Source organism: Hypomesus nipponensis, chromosome 12 (assembly GCF_054491055.1).
Source record: "Hypomesus nipponensis isolate SF chromosome 12, ASM5449105v1, whole genome shotgun sequence".
NCBI lineage: Eukaryota > Metazoa > Chordata > Actinopteri > Osmeriformes > Osmeridae > Hypomesus > Hypomesus nipponensis.
The window spans coordinates 1,285,714-1,291,323 of NC_140372.1; the positions used below are offsets into that span (position 1 = coordinate 1,285,714).

At 54.2% G+C, this 5,610-nt stretch overlaps 1 pseudogene; it reads right to left on the reverse strand.

Moving 5' to 3' along the window:
- Window positions 1–1,637: 1,637 nt before the first annotated feature.
- Window positions 1,638–5,314, reverse strand: LOC146260587 (uncharacterized; annotated as a pseudogene).
- Window positions 5,315–5,610: the final 296 nt, after the last annotated feature.

Genomic DNA, 5,610 nt, shown 5'->3' on the forward strand with positions numbered 1-5,610 from the left:
CAGCCCCTGAATGCTAGGAGAGGTTATAACACAGACCCTGAATGCTAGGAGAGGTTATAACACAGACCCTGAATGCTAGTAGAGGTTGTAACACAGCCCCTGAATGCTAGGAGAGGTTATAACACAGACCCTGTATGCTAGGAGAGGTTATAACACAGACCCTGTATGCTAGGAGAGGTTATAACACAGACCCTGTATGCTAGGAGAGGTTATAAGGTGTGAGACTGTCATCAGTGGACTGGAAGGATCTGGAAGAACGTCCTCCACACAACAGAATGTCTTTCAACCCAGTTTACTCTGGGTAACCTTTTGTGAAATGTCCATATGTTTTATTAAATTCAGCCCACACACACGTTCACACAGACACACACATCTTTCTGATTCTGACTGATGTCATCCCATATGGTGGGTTGTACACAGATGACATCTGGAGGGAACTGATATAACAAACTGTTGCCATGACCACTGTTTTACAACCAGAGTTTAATGATACAAATTTTGTTTTTTGTACTGACTTACACCAATTATGTATTTCTTAAAATTAATCAAATCAAATGTCAACTTTCATCCAGGAAGGTAGACCTTATCTGACTGTAGGGGGTTAGCTATCGGGGTGACTGAGTTTGGTAAGTTCTAGATACCCCCGCCCGCCCGCTTGAAATGCTGACTTGCAACTTGAATACGTCTTCACACAAAGGCTACTGATGAGATAAGGGTTGCACCCGGTCCTGCAATTTCACAGGTTTCCCTCCTCCCAGTGTTGCCAAGCACAGCCACACTGCCTCAGCCCTCCTCCTGCACCTCAGTAATTACCAGGCTGATAGACTGAGAACTGCTTGTTGTATTATCTTCTCACAAGTTAATTTCTGTCCGTGTGTGAGGTGATCCCAGTCCATCAGGAGGTATTGTACAGACTATATTCACCACGAGGCTCGTGGGGTTTATGAAGGCAGCTAATAATTAATAATCACTTCAGTAAAGTAGCACACATTATGTTGATTTTCGGACGTCTTGGTGCAATTCATGGAGCAAACGTTACGGTGTGTGTGGGGGGGGGGGGTAGGAACCAACGTGGCTGAGGTAACCAGTCATAGTATAAAAAAAAAAAAAAAAGGTTTATTCTTCAAACGGGTAAAAACAGACAAGGTACTCACAGCTACAGCAGTTTGAATGGAGGCCCCTGGTTTGGCTTTGACCTTCTGCCAGATGACATACACCTACATGCCCCTAGGCCCTCACAGGCCCCCAGGCTCCCTCTGAAACCCTGCCTCTACCTGCCTCAACCCTCTGCCTGCCTCTTTGCCTGCCTCTCTACCTGCCTCTCTGCCTGCCTCTCTGCCTGCCTATTTGCCTGCCTCTCTGCCTGCCTCTATGCCTGCCTCTATGCCTGCCTCTGTACTTGCCTCTCTGCCTGCCTCTCTACCTGCCTCTATGCCTGCCTCTCTACCTGCTTCTCTGGCTGCCTCTCTGCCTGCCTCTTTGTCTGCCTCTACCTGCCTCTCTGCCTGCCTCTCTGCCTGCTTCTACCTGCCTCTATGCCTGCCTCTGTACCTGCCTCTATTCCTGCCTCTACCTGCCTCTGCCTGCCTCTGTACCTGCCTCTCTGCCTGCCTCTATGCCTGCCTCTATACCTGCCTCTATGCCTGCCTCTGTACCTGCCTCTCTGCATGCCTCTGCCTGCCTCTCTGCATGCCTCTGCCTGCTTCTCTGCATGCCTCTGCCTGCCTGTCTGCCTGCCTCTTTACCTGCCTTTGCCTGCCTCTCTGCCTGCCTCTCTGCCTGCCTCTCTGCCTGCCTCTCTGCCTGCCTCTTTGCCTGCATCTGCCTGCCTCTCTGCCTGCCTCTCTGCCTGCTTCTACCTGCCTCTCTGCCTGCCTCTTTGCCTGCCTCTGTACCTGCCTCTATTCCTGCCTCTACCTGCCTCTTCCTGCCTCTCTGCCTGCCTCTCTGCCTGCCTCTCTGCCTGCCTCTCTACCTGCCTCTCTGCCTGCCTCTCTGCCTGCCTCTCTACCTGCCTCTGCCTGCCTCTCTACCTGCCACTACCTGCCTCTGCCTGCCTCTCTGCATGCCTCTGCCTGCCTCTCTGCCTGCCTCTCTGCCTGCCTCTCTGCCTGCCTCTCCACCTGCCTCTCCGCCTGCCTCTATGCCTGCCTCTATGCCTGCCTCTATGCCTGCCTCTCTACCTGCCTCTCTGCCTGCCTCTCTACCTGCTTCTGCCTGCCTCTCTGCATGCCTCTCTGTCTAGCTGCGTATCTCACAGCCTTTAGAAAGACACAGAGGGTTATGAGCTATCGTTAAATGGACACGCAGGTCTTTTGATTTTTTAATTGTAATTGTAATCCTCTCCACTTAAGGACTTGGAAATGGCACCGTTTGAAATCCCCCAACACACCCCTCCGTCTCTCCCCCCCCCTCCCCGTCTCTCTCCCCTCCCTCCCCCCCCTCACCACAGACGAGGAATATTCATGTCCGGCGCTTGTCCACTTCTCTCTCTCTCTCCCCGCGAAACATTAAAAGGTGTAATCTGACTGAAATGGAAATCACAGTTCTTGAAAACAAATTAGGGACAAAGATAACAGCCCTGCTGCTCTCTCAGTCCGAGAGGCCCCGTCTCCACTGGGGGGGGGGCGGGGGCGAGGGGGGGGGGTGGAGGGGCTGAGGGGGGGAGGTGGTGAGGGGGTTGTAAGGGAGCGAGGGAGAGGGCCTTTTTTAAGCCCCTAAATTGCGGTGGGCTTGTTATCATGAGGTAATAGTAAGCTGTCATCCTAGCTGGCTTGATTACAAGGTTATAGCAAACAACCCTGTCTAACTGCTCGGCTGGACTGAGTTCGGCGGAGGATGTGTATGTGTGAGGGGTGTGTAAGGGTGTGTGTGTGTGTGTGTGAGGGGTGTATGTGAACATCCCCATCATTCATCAAGCTGATCCAAGCGTCTGGTGTGATGGTTGTTGTCACGAGGCTCTGTAACTCAGGATAATTGTCCGTTCTCTTCAGCAGGTGATTTTGTATAGACCTCCTCCTGGTTATCTACCCTCTCCATCACCAGCTAGCAAAACACAACGCTTTGAAAAGAATTTGCAGACTTGCTTCTTTTGGAGCCGACTGACAATTGGTGTCCTGGGAGGGCAGAGGTCCTTGGGGGAGGGGCCGTGGACAGACAGACCCACTCACATCCACGTGTCCTGGGTGAGACTCAAACAAACAGAAACAAGCCTTGTCATATTTCAGAGGTGAAACTGGTAGAAAATCAACAGTTTAGGACCTCTCCTTCAACCCGACATCCTCCCTTCCCTGTCTTCCGCAGACAATAGAACAACACACAAACACAACTGGATGTCACCTCCACCCTGCCTGGTCACCTCCTCCCTGCCTGGTCACCTCCTCCCTGCCTGGTCACCTCCACCCTGCCTGGTCACCTCCTCCCTGCCTGGTCACCTCCACCCTGCCTGGTCACCTCCTCCCTGCCTGGTCACCTCCTCCCTGCCTGGTCACCTCCTCCCTGCCTGGTCACCTCCTCCCTGCCTCGTCACCTCCTCCCTGCCTGGTCACCTCCACCCTGCCTGGTCACCTCCTCCCTGCCTGGTCACCTCCTCCCTGCCTGGTCACCTCCTCCCTGCCTGGTCACCTCCTCCCTGCCTGGTCACCTCCTCCCTGCCTGGTCACCTCCTCCCTGCCTGGTCACCTCCTCCCTGCCTGGTCACCTCCACCCTGCCTGGTCACCTCCACCCTGCCTGGTCACCTCCTCCCTGCCTGGTCACCTCCTCCCTGCCTGGTCACCTCCTCCCTGCCTGGTCACCTCCTCCCTGCCTGGTCACCTCCTCCCTGCCTGGTCACCTCCTCCCTGCCTGGTCACCTCCACCCTGCCTGGTCACCTCCTCCCTGCCTGGTCTATCTGCTTTTCTCTATACTGCAGCCTTCCACCAGGCTCTTGTTGGGCCCACTTTCACTCAATTAAAGGGAATTGGAGTTACAAATTTGTTACAAACCACGCCTGTTGAGATCCTGAAAGTGGAGTGTGTGTTGGTGGGAGAGCTGGAGTTGAAGGGTGAGGTTAAAGTGGGGGGGTAAAGAAGGGGGGTGGTTTCTGCTAGCTTGCCCCTGGTCCCCAAGTGGAGCAGGGCAGGGTACTGATACTGAGGGGCCTGGAGGAGAGGAGCCCAGCCTGCCAGCGCTCTGTCCATTAGGGGAACAAGACCCTCCATTGTTGCCCGGGGAAGTGATGAGGTTGCAAATAGAATCCCGCAGAGGGAAACAAAGATGAGGGTCTGGCCGGCTGAAACCAGACGCCATAGCAGGTGCCCCTCACGGACACCTTAATTGATCTCATTTGTTACATATACCTCCCGATCAAGCTGTTATCATCGTCCAGACGTCCCACGGAGGCTGCGCTGTGTCACCGCCGGGCGGGGTGGGGAGAGGGGGGGGGGAGGGGGAGAGGGGGAGGGCAGGCCTCCTCATCAGGACTGGGCCTCTACTCTTACAGGCTACATTTCACCAGCGACCACGCCGACCCTGAAACAAGAGGCCTCCAAATATACCAATTACACCCGCTTTTCTTGTCCTTTTGTAAGGGAATTCTCGTTTTTTTTCTGTCCTTCTGAGGAGACAAAGTGTCCAATTGTCCGTTGGTGGGTCTGGCCGTCCTGCTCAAACAGCCATGGCTGCTTGACAGGAAGCCAGAAGGATCAGATGTGCTTTTAATGGTTTTAAGATTGAACACAGTTACAGGAGAGAGCTGTGAGGCCAGAGAGCTGTGAGGCCAGAGCTCTGTATGCCTTCTGGATTTTCACACAAGCTCGGACTCTGTACAGTTAGCATGTTAGCATGGGGCTATTACAGGCTGGGATCAGTGACTCCTCATTCTTACTCTGACAGCTGCTTTGTTGCGTGCACTTGTGACACAAGACACGATCGTACGTTGGCCGGTCACGGACGTAGTTCCCAAGACTTCACATTGTTCACGTCAAGAAAGGATTCATTTGCATCCCTAACAAGGTAGTCCTCATGCAGGACTAATTACTGTTGTAGTGTGTGAGGCTGCTGTGGGCCAGACCTGGCTGGAGGGCAGGTCCTTGTTGTGCCGCTCCCACAGCAGGCTGCCCCTTGGTGGGCCAGAAGAGCTGGTGTGACCCCCAGGGTCTTGCAGGGCCACATACGGTCATGCCATCTCCCCCTCGCTCTGTCTCTGCCCCCCCCCCCCCCCCACACACACACCACCATCCTGGCAGCGTGTCGGCTGAGAGCTCCTCAAGCTGCTGTTGCATATCGTCCTTCCAGCGTTCCACTTGGCTGTCACGGACCAGGCCCGGCGCCATTCAACCCAATTAGTCCAATCCTCTCGGAAAATCACATTTTAGTTTTGCCCCCATCCATCATATGCCAATCTCAGTGGAAGTAAGAGAGCCACCCGTTAATGAGGGCGCGGCCGGCGGCGGCAGAAGGCCTGGCGCGAGGACGGACTGTTTCAACCGTCGGGTGGCATCACCATGCGAAGCTCTGGGTTTGATTTTTTTTGTCAGCGTTAAAGCAAATGATCTGAGACTAATAGGGAGCTTGTTTCCTCTCCAGACGCTGATTAAAAGGCCTGGCGATCCTGAGGGTGTGCCCTGGT